Raw genomic sequence first — 12915 nt, forward strand, 5'->3', positions numbered from 1 at the left:
ATTCTTTCTGATTTTAGAAACTGCATTAAAGAAGGGGTGCACCGGTCCTGGAGATACTGCAATACCAGGTCAATGCGTGGAGTGGACAGAGCAAGCTCTTTTTCCATCTCCCTGTTCTAAAAATCCATTTAATATATGGTCCCCAGATAGGGGACGTATCAGATATTAAACTGATAAGAACAGATACTACACTTGATCTTAGCCAAAAGGCCGAGAAGCGATAACCAGAATTGGTTTCCGACTACGGTGCCACCCAAGGATTCTGAAAAGTCCATTTGTGGAGATGGCCACCTGGACTCCCGTTAAGAAGACATGCTGTCAACCTCTAGATCCCTCACATGCCTGCACTTTTCGGCTTGCTGCTGCTGCAATCCACGCGTTTTAGATCTGCATAACTCCACCTCTTTTAGCACAGTACCCTCAACCCCCGGCTGTTCCCACCCGCCTCAACACCGTTGGAAGGGAGGAGAACCAATTAAGGCGGGGGGGGGGGTGGAACGAGCAGCTGTCTACCCTTAGCAGGAGGGTTGCTGATTAATTACCTCTCCTGCTGCTGCTGCTGCTGGCTGTCCAGCAGCAGACTGAAGGTGGCTGCTGCTGTGCGCAGGTATATAAAGGCTCAGAGCCTATTATGACATGCGCAGCCAGCGTTCCATTGCCACATTCCGTCTACTGCAGGCGGGATACCTGGATGGCTGAATGTCACTGAGAAGCTCACAGAGACCGCCATAAGCAACAGTTTAAAAGAATGCCACAGACTAATCAACCAAACTTTTTGGGTTGGTTTCTCTTTTATAGTCTGCAGGCATTAAATGAAAGAAGTCAGTGTTCCAGCAGAGGGAGACAACGTTTCAGAAAAGGCATTGTAGCAAACCAAAAAAGAAATTTTAAGCGCAGCAGAGTAACCAGCTCACATACCTGTTAGCTCAGGTGAGTTTAAAAGGCTGCTGTTGATAACAAGGGCATTTGCTAAATAGATGGTGTGTGTGCAACAATATACTGAAAGGTCAATTATATTGTGCAGCTTATCTCACCACCTGTAGTTATTTAGGTGAAAGCTCCAAAATGCTTGCCTAATATGTCTGTTTATCCAAAAGGAAGTATAGAGGGAGAGCTAGATAGATAGCATTGCATTACATTACATTACATGGCAATGCAATGCACAGTTGCTGAAGTTGAACCAAAATGAGCTTGTCATCTGGCTTCTGCAACTTTTAACATGAAAAATCCAATGAGGAGAAGAAAAGCAAAGCCAAAGAGTCCATCCCAAAATCCGACAAACAAGCAAAATGAACAAAAAGCATTGAATTCAATTCTTTCTGATTTTAGAAACTGCATTAAAGAAGGGGTGCACCGGTCCTGGAGATACTGCAATACCAGGTCAATGCGTGGAGTGGACAGAGCAAGCTCTTTTTCCATCTCCCTGTTCTAAAAATCCATTTAATATATGGTCCCCAGATAGGGGACGTATCAGATATTAAACTGATAAGAACAGATACTACACTTGATCTTAGCCAAAAGGCCGAGAAGCGATAACCAGAATTGGTTTCCGACTACGGTGCCACCCAAGGATTCTGAAAAGTCCATTTGTGGAGATGGCCACCTGGACTCCCGTTAAGAAGACATGCTGTCAACCTCTAGATCCCTCACATGCCTGCACTTTTCGGCTTGCTGCTGCTGCAATCCACGCGTTTTAGATCTGCATAACTCCACCTCTTTTAGCACAGTACCCTCAACCCCCGGCTGTTCCCACCCGCCTCAACACCGTTGGAAGGGAAGAGAACCAATTAAGGCGGGGGGGGGGTGGAACGAGCAGCTGTCTACCCTTAGCAGGAGGGTTGCTGATTAATTACCTCTCCTGCTGCTGCTGCTGCTGCTGGCTGTCCAGCAGCAGACTGAAGGTGGCTGCTGCTGTGCGCAGGTATATAAAGGCTCAGAGCCTATTATGACACGCGCAGCCAGCGTTCCATTGCCACATTCCGTCTACTGCAGGCGGGATACCTGGATGGCTGAATGTCACTGAGAAGCTCACAGAGACCGCCATAAGCAACAGTTTAAAAGAATGCCACAGACTAATCAACCAAACTTTTTGGGTTGGTTTCTCTTTTATAGTCTGCAGGCATTAAATGAAAGAAGTCAGTGTTCCAGCAGAGGGAGACAACGTTTCAGAAAAGGCATTGTAGCAAACCAAAAAAGAAATTTTAAGCGCAGCAGAGTAACCAGCTCACATACCTGTTAGCTCAGGTGAGTTTAAAAGGCTGCTGTTGATAACAAGGGCATTTGCTAAATAGATGGTGTGTGTGCAACAATATACTGAAAGGTCAATTATATTGTGCAGCTTATCTCACCACCTGTAGTTATTTAGGTGAAAGCTCCAAAATGCTTGCCTAATATGTCTGTTTATCCAAAAGGAAGTATAGAGGGAGAGCTAGATAGATAGCATTGCATTACATTACATTACATGGCAATGCAATGCACAGTTGCTGAAGTTGAACCAAAATGAGCTTGTCATCTGGCTTCTGCAACTTTTAACATGAAAAATCCAATGAGGAGAAGAAAAGCAAAGCCAAAGAGTCCATCCCAAAATCCGACAAACAAGCAAAATGAACAAAAAGCATTGAATTCAATTCTTTCTGATTTTAGAAACTGCATTAAAGAAGGGGTGCACCGGTCCTGGAGATACTGCAATACCAGGTCAATGCGTGGAGTGGACAGAGCAAGCTCTTTTTCCATCTCCCTGTTCTAAAAATCCATTTAATATATGGTCCCCAGATAGGGGACGTATCAGATATTAAACTGATAAGAACAGATTTTTTTTTTTTTTTTCGAAAGCCCGAATTCGTGTACAAAACCCGAGTGCGCTTAAAAAAGTGACAAGTGCCACAAAAAAAGTGCACTAGGATGCTGGTCTTCTTGAAACCCTCTCCAAAAGGAGAAGAGTCCCCCAAACCATTCCCCGTCCCTCCGAGCCAGAAGGCCACAGCGAGGAACAGGGACAAATAGCCACCTCCAGCCGGAGCCAGAGGCGACCCAATCTTACCCCCAGCACCTGCCCGAGTTCTCACCCGAGCAAGGCACTGGGAGCCAAAGACTGTGCTCCCCTCCCGGAAGAGGGGAGCCAACAACGCTCTCCTCCAGAAAGAGGAGAGCCAGGGGGGTTCAGGGGGGAGCGGAACCTGATGGCCACACACTCCCCCCCTAGACCTGCCAAGAGAGGAACCCGTAAGGGAACCGCATCCCGACAAAATCCTAGTAAGGACGTGGACACACGTGAAAAAGTGGACACACAGTGACAAAAAAATTAAATAAATAGTGAAGGTTTCACAGTATAATACTGCCCGGACCTTCGACCGGGAATTGAAAAATTCCCCATCCTAAGGCCAGAAGGCCCGGAATAAGGGTGTGTGTGAAGAAAGAAATATTGAAGTGCTAGTGCAAATGTGCCATAAACTCAAGTGGGGTTCCCAATCCCAGTGAGTTGAGGCACCCCAGGGTCACCACTCCTGGGGCACTTCACACTTCAGGCTTTCGATCTTCCCCGGCCCAATGGCGTCGATCCTGGGGGGCCATGCTTTCCACCAGATGACTATATTAGCCACCTGGCGTACTAACAAGCGCCTAAACCCCAGTGTGCATAATGTATCAATCTACTAGGGCGGCCAACATCCAAAACCGCCTTTTCGAAAGATACTACACTTGATCTTAGCCAAAAGGCCGAGAAGCGATAACCAGAATTGGTTTCCGACTACGGTGCCACCCAAGGATTCTGAAAAGTCCATTTGTGGAGATGGCCACCTGGACTCCCGTTAAGAAGACATGCTGTCAACCTCTAGATCCCTCACATGCCTGCACTTTTCGGCTTGCTGCTGCTGCAATCCACGCATTTTAGATCTGCATAACTCCACCTCTTTTAGCACAGTACCCTCAACCCCCGGCTGTTCCCACCCGCCTCAACACCGTTGGAAGGGAGGAGAACCAATTAAGGCGGGGGGGGGTGGAACGAGCAGCTGTCTACCCTTAGCAGGAGGGTTGCTGATTAATTACCTCTCCTGCTGCTGCTGCTGCTGGCTGTCCAGCAGCAGACTGAAGGTGGCTGCTGCTGTGCGCAGGTATATAAAGGCTCAGAGCCTATTATGACACGCGCAGCCAGCGTTCCATTGCCACATTCCGTCTACTGCAGGCGGGATACCTGGATGGCTGAATGTCACTGAGAAGCTCACAGAGACCGCCATAAGCAACAGTTTAAAAGAATGCCACAGACTAATCAACCAAACTTTTTGGGTTGGTTTCTCTTTTATAGTCTGCAGGCATTAAATGAAAGAAGTCAGTGTTCCAGCAGAGGGAGACAACGTTTCAGAAAAGGCATTGTAGCAAACCAAAAAAGAAATTTTAAGCGCAGCAGAGTAACCAGCTCACATACCTGTTAGCTTAGGTGAGTTTAAAAGGCTGCTGTTGATAACAAGGGCATTTGCTAAATAGATGGTGTGTGTGCAACAATATACTGAAAGGTCAATTATATTGTGCAGCTTATCTCACCACCTGTAGTTATTTAGGTGAAAGCTCCAAAATGCTTGCCTAATATGTCTGTTTATCCAAAAGGAAGTATAGAGGGAGAGCTAGATAGATAGCATTGCATTACATTACATTACATGGCAATGCAATGCACAGTTGCTGAAGTTGAACCAAAATGAGCTTGTCATCTGGCTTCTGCAACTTTTAACATGAAAAATCCAATGAGGAGAAGAAAAGCAAAGCCAAAGAGTCCATCCCAAAATCCGACAAACAAGCAAAATGAACAAAAAGCATTGAATTCAATTCTTTCTGATTTTAGAAACTGCATTAAAGAAGGGGTGCACCGGTCCTGGAGATACTGCAATACCAGGTCAATGCGTGGAGTGGACAGAGCAAGCTCTTTTTCCATCTCCCTGTTCTAAAAATCCATTTAATATATGGTCCCCAGATAGGGGACGTATCAGATATTAAACTGATAAGAACAGATACTACACTTGATCTTAGCCAAAAGGCCGAGAAGCGATAACCAGAATTGGTTTCCGACTACGGTGCCACCCAAGGATTCTGAAAAGTCCATTTGTGGAGATGGCCACCCGGACTCCCGTTAAGAAGACATGCTGTCAACCTCTAGATCCCTCACATGCCTGCACTTTTCGGCTTGCTGCTGCTGCAATCCACGCGTTTTAGATCTGCATAACTCCACCTCTTTTAGCACAGTACCCTCAACCCCCGGCTGTTCCCACCCGCCTGAACACCGTTGGAAGGGAGGAGAACCAATTAAGGCGGGGGGGGGGTGGAACGAACAGCTGTCTACCCTTAGCAGGAGGGTTGCTGATTAATTACCTCTCCTGCTGCTGCTGCTGCTGGCTGTCCAGCAGCAGACTGAAGGTGGCTGCTGCTGTGCGCAGGTATATAAAGGCTCAGAGCCTATTATGACACGCGCAGCCAGCGTTCCATTGCCACATTCCGTCTACTGCAGGCGGGATACCTGGATGGCTGAATGTCACTGAGAAGCTCACAGAGACCGCCATAAGCAACAGTTTAAAAGAATGCCACAGACTAATCAACCAAACTTTTTGGGTTGGTTTCTCTTTTATAGTCTGCAGGCATTAAATGAAAGAAGTCAGTGTTCCAGCAGAGGGAGACAACGTTTCAGAAAAGGCATTGTAGCAAACCAAAAAAGAAATTTTAAGCGCAGCAGAGTAACCAGCTCACATACCTGTTAGCTCAGGTGAGTTTAAAAGGCTGCTGTTGATAACAAGGGCATTTGCTAAATAGATGGTGTGTGTGCAACAATATACTGAAAGGTCAATTATATTGTGCAGCTTATCTCACCACCTGTAGTTATTTAGGTGAAAGCTCCAAAATGCTTGCCTAATATGTCTGTTTATCCAAAAGGAAGTATAGAGGGAGAGCTAGATAGATAGCATTGCATTACATTACATTACATGGCAATGCAATGCACAGTTGCTGAAGTTGAACCAAAATGAGCTTGTCATCTGGCTTCTGCAACTTTTAACATGAAAAATCCAATGAGGAGAAGAAAAGCAAAGCCAAAGAGTCCATCCCAAAATCCGACAAACAAGCAAAATGAACAAAAAGCATTGAATTCAATTCTTTCTGATTTTAGAAACTGCATTAAAGAAGGGGTGCACCGGTCCTGGAGATACTGCAATACCAGGTCAATGCGTGGAGTGGACAGAGCAAGCTCTTTTTCCATCTCCCTGTTCTAAAAATCCATTTAATATATGGTCCCCAGATAGGGGACGTATCAGATATTAAACTGATAAGAACAGATACTACACTTGATCTTAGCCAAAAGGCCGAGAAGCGATAACCAGAATTGGTTTCCGACTACGGTGCCACCCAAGGATTCTGAAAAGTCCATTTGTGGAGATGGCCACCTGGACTCCCGTTAAGAAGACATGCTGTCAACCTCTAGATCCCTCACATGCCTGCACTTTTCGGCTTGCTGCTGCTGCAATCCACGCGTTTTAGATCTGCATAACTCCACCTCTTTTAGCACAGTACCCTCAACCCCCGGCTGTTCCCACCCGCCTCAACACCGTTGGAAGGGAGGAGAACCAATTAAGGCGGGGGGGGGGGTGGAACGAGCAGCTGTCTACCCTTAGCAGGAGGGTTGCTGATTAATTACCTCTCCTGCTGCTGCTGCTGCTGGCTGTCCAGCAGCAGACTGAAGGTGGCTGCTGCTGTGCGCAGGTATATAAAGGCTCAGAGCCTATTATGACACGCGCAGCCAGCGTTCCATTGCCACATTCCGTCTACTGCAGGCGGGATACCTGGATGGCTGAATGTCACTGAGAAGCTCACAGAGACCGCCATAAGCAACAGTTTAAAAGAATGCCACAGACTAATCAACCAAACTTTTTGGGTTGGTTTCTCTTTTATAGTCTGCAGGCATTAAATGAAAGAAGTCAGTGTTCCAGCAGAGGGAGACAACGTTTCAGAAAAGGCATTGTAGCAAACCAAAAAAGAAATTTTAAGCGCAGCAGAGTAACCAGCTCACATACCTGTTAGCTCAGGTGAGTTTAAAAGGCTGCTGTTGATAACAAGGGCATTTGCTAAATAGATGGTGTGTGTGCAACAATATACTGAAAGGTCAATTATATTGTGCAGCTTATCTCACCACCTGTAGTTATTTAGGTGAAAGCTCCAAAATGCTTACCTAATATGTCTGTTTATCCAAAAGGAAGTATAGAGGGAGAGCTAGATAGATAGCATTGCATTACATTACATTACATGGCAATGCAATGCACAGTTGCTGAAGTTGAACCAAAATGAGCTTGTCATCTGGCTTCTGCAACTTTTAACATGAAAAATCCAATGAGGAGAAGAAAAGCAAAGCCAAAGAGTCCATCCCAAAATCCGACAAACAAGCAAAATGAACAAAAAGCATTGAATTCAATTCTTTCTGATTTTAGAAACTGCATTAAAGAAGGGGTGCACCGGTCCTGGAGATACTGCAATACCAGGTCAATGCGTGGAGTGGACAGAGCAAGCTCTTTTTCCATCTCCCTGTTCTAAAAATCCATTTAATATATGGTCCCCAGATAGGGGACGTATCAGATATTAAACTGATAAGAACAGATACTACACTTGATCTTAGCCAAAAGGCCGAGAAGCGATAACCAGAATTGGTTTCCGACTACGGTGCCACCCAAGGATTCTGAAAAGTCCATTTGTGGAGATGGCCACCTGGACTCCCGTTAAGAAGACATGCTGTCAACCTCTAGATCCCTCACATGCCTGCACTTTTCGGCTTGCTGCTGCTGCAATCCACGCGTTTTAGATCTGCATAACTCCACCTCTTTTAGCACAGTACCCTCAACCCCCGGCTGTTCCCACCCGCCTCAACACCGTTGGAAGGGAGGAGAACCAATTAAGGCGGGGGGGGGGGGTGGAACGAGCAGCTGTCTACCCTTAGCAGGAGGGTTGCTGATTAATTACCTCTCCTGCTGCTGCTGCTGCTGGCTGTCCAGCAGCAGACTGAAGGTGGCTGCTGCTGTGCGCAGGTATATAAAGGCTCAGAGCCTATTATGACATGCGCAGCCAGCGTTCCATTGCCACATTCCGTCTACTGCAGGCGGGATACCTGGATGGCTGAATGTCACTGAGAAGCTCACAGAGACCGCCATAAGCAACAGTTTAAAAGAATGCCACAGACTAATCAACCAAACTTTTTGGGTTGGTTTCTCTTTTATAGTCTGCAGGCATTAAATGAAAGAAGTCAGTGTTCCAGCAGAGGGAGACAACGTTTCAGAAAAGGCATTGTAGCAAACCAAAAAAGAAATTTTAAGCGCAGCAGAGTAACCAGCTCACATACCTGTTAGCTCAGGTGAGTTTAAAAGGCTGCTGTTGATAACAAGGGCATTTGCTAAATAGATGGTGTGTGTGCAACAATATACTGAAAGGTCAATTATATTGTGCAGCTTATCTCACCACCTGTAGTTATTTAGGTGAAAGCTCCAAAATGCTTGCCTAATATGTCTGTTTATCCAAAAGGAAGTATAGAGGGAGAGCTAGATAGATAGCATTGCATTACATTACATTACATGGCAATGCAATGCACAGTTGCTGAAGTTGAACCAAAATGAGCTTGTCATCTGGCTTCTGCAACTTTTAACATGAAAAATCCAATGAGGAGAAGAAAAGCAAAGCCAAAGAGTCCATCCCAAAATCCGACAAACAAGCAAAATGAACAAAAAGCATTGAATTCAATTCTTTCTGATTTTAGAAACTGCATTAAAGAAGGGGTGCACCGGTCCTGGAGATACTGCAATACCAGGTCAATGCGTGGAGTGGACAGAGCAAGCTCTTTTTCCATCTCCCTGTTCTAAAAATCCATTTAATATATGGTCCCCAGATAGGGGACGTATCAGATATTAAACTGATAAGAACAGATACTACACTTGATCTTAGCCAAAAGGCCGAGAAGCGATAACCAGAATTGGTTTCCGACTACGGTGCCACCCAAGGATTCTGAAAAGTCCATTTGTGGAGATGGCCACCTGGACTCCCGTTAAGAAGACATGCTGTCAACCTCTAGATCCCTCACATGCCTGCACTTTTCGGCTTGCTGCTGCTGCAATCCACGCGTTTTAGATCTGCATAACTCCACCTCTTTTAGCACAGTACCCTCAACCCCCGGCTGTTCCCACCCGCCTCAACACCGTTGGAAGGGAAGAGAACCAATTAAGGCGGGGGGGGGGTGGAACGAGCAGCTGTCTACCCTTAGCAGGAGGGTTGCTGATTAATTACCTCTCCTGCTGCTGCTGCTGCTGCTGGCTGTCCAGCAGCAGACTGAAGGTGGCTGCTGCTGTGCGCAGGTATATAAAGGCTCAGAGCCTATTATGACACGCGCAGCCAGCGTTCCATTGCCACATTCCGTCTACTGCAGGCGGGATACCTGGATGGCTGAATGTCACTGAGAAGCTCACAGAGACCGCCATAAGCAACAGTTTAAAAGAATGCCACAGACTAATCAACCAAACTTTTTGGGTTGGTTTCTCTTTTATAGTCTGCAGGCATTAAATGAAAGAAGTCAGTGTTCCAGCAGAGGGAGACAACGTTTCAGAAAAGGCATTGTAGCAAACCAAAAAAGAAATTTTAAGCGCAGCAGAGTAACCAGCTCACATACCTGTTAGCTCAGGTGAGTTTAAAAGGCTGCTGTTGATAACAAGGGCATTTGCTAAATAGATGGTGTGTGTGCAACAATATACTGAAAGGTCAATTATATTGTGCAGCTTATCTCACCACCTGTAGTTATTTAGGTGAAAGCTCCAAAATGCTTGCCTAATATGTCTGTTTATCCAAAAGGAAGTATAGAGGGAGAGCTAGATAGATAGCATTGCATTACATTACATTACATGGCAATGCAATGCACAGTTGCTGAAGTTGAACCAAAATGAGCTTGTCATCTGGCTTCTGCAACTTTTAACATGAAAAATCCAATGAGGAGAAGAAAAGCAAAGCCAAAGAGTCCATCCCAAAATCCGACAAACAAGCAAAATGAACAAAAAGCATTGAATTCAATTCTTTCTGATTTTAGAAACTGCATTAAAGAAGGGGTGCACCGGTCCTGGAGATACTGCAATACCAGGTCAATGCGTGGAGTGGACAGAGCAAGCTCTTTTTCCATCTCCCTGTTCTAAAAATCCATTTAATATATGGTCCCCAGATAGGGGACGTATCAGATATTAAACTGATAAGAACAGATTTTTTTTTTTTTTTTCGAAAGCCCGAATTCGTGTACAAAACCCGAGTGCGCTTAAAAAAGTGACAAGTGCCACAAAAAAAGTGCACTAGGATGCTGGTCTTCTTGAAACCCTCTCCAAAAGGAGAAGAGTCCCCCAAACCATTCCCCGTCCCTCCGAGCCAGAAGGCCACAGCGAGGAACAGGGACAAATAGCCACCTCCAGCCGGAGCCAGAGGCGACCCAATCTTACCCCCAGCACCTGCCCGAGTTCTCACCCGAGCAAGGCACTGGGAGCCAAAGACTGTGCTCCCCTCCCGGAAGAGGGGAGCCAACAACGCTCTCCTCCAGAAAGAGGAGAGCCAGGGGGGTTCAGGGGGGAGCGGAACCTGATGGCCACACACTCCCCCCCTAGACCTGCCAAGAGAGGAACCCGTAAGGGAACCGCATCCCGACAAAATCCTAGTAAGGACGTGGACACACGTGAAAAAGTGGACACACAGTGACAAAAAAATTAAATAAATAGTGAAGGTTTCACAGTATAATACTGCCCGGACCTTCGACCGGGAATTGAAAAATTCCCCATCCTAAGGCCAGAAGGCCCGGAATAAGGGTGTGTGTGAAGAAAGAAATATTGAAGTGCTAGTGCAAATGTGCCATAAACTCAAGTGGGGTTCCCAATCCCAGTGAGTTGAGGCACCCCAGGGTCACCACTCCTGGGGCACTTCACACTTCGGGCTTTCGATCTTCCCCGGCCCAATGGCGTCGATCCTGGGGGGCCATGCTTTCCACCAGATGACTATATTAGCCACCTGGCGTACTAACAAGCGCCTAAACCCCAGTGTGCATAATGTATCAATCTACTAGGGCGGCCAACATCCAAAACCGCCTTTTCGAAAGATACTACACTTGATCTTAGCCAAAAGGCCGAGAAGCGATAACCAGAATTGGTTTCCGACTACGGTGCCACCCAAGGATTCTGAAAAGTCCATTTGTGGAGATGGCCACCTGGACTCCCGTTAAGAAGACATGCTGTCAACCTCTAGATCCCTCACATGCCTGCACTTTTCGGCTTGCTGCTGCTGCAATCCACGCATTTTAGATCTGCATAACTCCACCTCTTTTAGCACAGTACCCTCAACCCCCGGCTGTTCCCACCCGCCTCAACACCGTTGGAAGGGAGGAGAACCAATTAAGGCGGGGGGGGGTGGAACGAGCAGCTGTCTACCCTTAGCAGGAGGGTTGCTGATTAATTACCTCTCCTGCTGCTGCTGCTGCTGGCTGTCCAGCAGCAGACTGAAGGTGGCTGCTGCTGTGCGCAGGTATATAAAGGCTCAGAGCCTATTATGACACGCGCAGCCAGCGTTCCATTGCCACATTCCGTCTACTGCAGGCGGGATACCTGGATGGCTGAATGTCACTGAGAAGCTCACAGAGACCGCCATAAGCAACAGTTTAAAAGAATGCCACAGACTAATCAACCAAACTTTTTGGGTTGGTTTCTCTTTTATAGTCTGCAGGCATTAAATGAAAGAAGTCAGTGTTCCAGCAGAGGGAGACAACGTTTCAGAAAAGGCATTGTAGCAAACCAAAAAAGAAATTTTAAGCGCAGCAGAGTAACCAGCTCACATACCTGTTAGCTCAGGTGAGTTTAAAAGGCTGCTGTTGATAACAAGGGCATTTGCTAAATAGATGGTGTGTGTGCAACAATATACTGAAAGGTCAATTATATTGTGCAGCTTATCTCACCACCTGTAGTTATTTAGGTGAAAGCTCCAAAATGCTTGCCTAATATGTCTGTTTATCCAAAAGGAAGTATAGAGGGAGAGCTAGATAGATAGCATTGCATTACATTACATTACATGGCAATGCAATGCACAGTTGCTGAAGTTGAACCAAAATGAGCTTGTCATCTGGCTTCTGCAACTTTTAACATGAAAAATCCAATGAGGAGAAGAAAAGCAAAGCCAAAGAGTCCATCCCAAAATCCGACAAACAAGCAAAATGAACAAAAAGCATTGAATTCAATTCTTTCTGATTTTAGAAACTGCATTAAAGAAGGGGTGCACCGGTCCTGGAGATACTGCAATACCAGGTCAATGCGTGGAGTGGACAGAGCAAGCTCTTTTTCCATCTCCCTGTTCTAAAAATCCATTTAATATATGGTCCCCAGATAGGGGACGTATCAGATATTAAACTGATAAGAACAGATACTACACTTGATCTTAGCCAAAAGGCCGAGAAGCGATAACCAGAATTGGTTTCCGACTACGGTGCCACCCAAGGATTCTGAAAAGTCCATTTGTGGAGATGGCCACCCGGACTCCCGTTAAGAAGACATGCTGTCAACCTCTAGATCCCTCACATGCCTGCACTTTTCGGCTTGCTGCTGCTGCAATCCACGCGTTTTAGATCTGCATAACTCCACCTCTTTTAGCACAGTACCCTCAACCCCCGGCTGTTCCCACCCGCCTGAACACCGTTGGAAGGGAGGAGAACCAATTAAGGCGGGGGGGGGGGTGGAACGAACAGCTGTCTACCCTTAGCAGGAGGGTTGCTGATTAATTACCTCTCCTGCTGCTGCTGCTGCTGGCTGTCCAGCAGCAGACTGAAGGTGGCTGCTGCTGTGCGCAGGTATATAAAGGCTCAGAGCCTATTATGACACGCGCAGCCAGCGTTCCATTGCCACA

General features: G+C 46.4%; 7 non-coding genes and 4 pseudogenes across 7 annotated transcripts; all 11 read right to left on the reverse strand.

Annotated features, from left to right (window-relative positions):
- Nucleotides 1–31: 31 nt before the first annotated feature.
- Nucleotides 32–222, reverse strand: LOC141189264 (U2 spliceosomal RNA). Its single transcript, XR_012263330.1, has one exon. It is a non-coding gene; the product is annotated as a U2 spliceosomal RNA (small nuclear RNA).
- A 1121-nt stretch (nucleotides 223–1343) lies between these two features.
- Nucleotides 1344–1534, reverse strand: LOC141189266 (U2 spliceosomal RNA). The gene has a single exon (XR_012263331.1). It is a non-coding gene; the product is annotated as a U2 spliceosomal RNA (small nuclear RNA).
- A 1123-nt stretch (nucleotides 1535–2657) lies between these two features.
- LOC141185931 (U2 spliceosomal RNA) lies at nucleotides 2658–2838 on the reverse strand (annotated as a pseudogene).
- A 796-nt stretch (nucleotides 2839–3634) lies between these two features.
- Nucleotides 3635–3726, reverse strand: LOC141186245 (U2 spliceosomal RNA; annotated as a pseudogene).
- A 1119-nt stretch (nucleotides 3727–4845) lies between these two features.
- On the reverse strand, nucleotides 4846–5036 carry LOC141189268 (U2 spliceosomal RNA). Its single transcript, XR_012263333.1, has one exon. It is a non-coding gene; the product is annotated as a U2 spliceosomal RNA (small nuclear RNA).
- Nucleotides 5037–6156: 1120 nt separating this feature from the next.
- Nucleotides 6157–6347, reverse strand: LOC141189269 (U2 spliceosomal RNA). Its single transcript, XR_012263334.1, has one exon. It is a non-coding gene; the product is annotated as a U2 spliceosomal RNA (small nuclear RNA).
- Nucleotides 6348–7468: 1121 nt separating this feature from the next.
- On the reverse strand, nucleotides 7469–7659 carry LOC141189270 (U2 spliceosomal RNA). Its single transcript, XR_012263335.1, has one exon. It is a non-coding gene; the product is annotated as a U2 spliceosomal RNA (small nuclear RNA).
- Nucleotides 7660–8781: 1122 nt separating this feature from the next.
- On the reverse strand, nucleotides 8782–8972 carry LOC141189271 (U2 spliceosomal RNA). The gene has a single exon (XR_012263336.1). It is a non-coding gene; the product is annotated as a U2 spliceosomal RNA (small nuclear RNA).
- A 1123-nt stretch (nucleotides 8973–10095) lies between these two features.
- LOC141185932 (U2 spliceosomal RNA) lies at nucleotides 10096–10276 on the reverse strand (annotated as a pseudogene).
- Nucleotides 10277–11072: 796 nt separating this feature from the next.
- Nucleotides 11073–11164, reverse strand: LOC141186246 (U2 spliceosomal RNA; annotated as a pseudogene).
- Nucleotides 11165–12283: 1119 nt separating this feature from the next.
- Nucleotides 12284–12474, reverse strand: LOC141189272 (U2 spliceosomal RNA). The gene has a single exon (XR_012263337.1). It is a non-coding gene; the product is annotated as a U2 spliceosomal RNA (small nuclear RNA).
- Between the last annotated feature and the right edge of the window lie 441 nt (nucleotides 12475–12915).

This window comes from Phyllobates terribilis, unplaced genomic scaffold (assembly GCF_046119375.1).
Source record: "Phyllobates terribilis strain yellow unplaced genomic scaffold, ASM4611937v1 Scaffold_40__1_contigs__length_11209783, whole genome shotgun sequence".
Classification (NCBI taxonomy): domain Eukaryota; kingdom Metazoa; phylum Chordata; class Amphibia; order Anura; family Dendrobatidae; genus Phyllobates; species Phyllobates terribilis.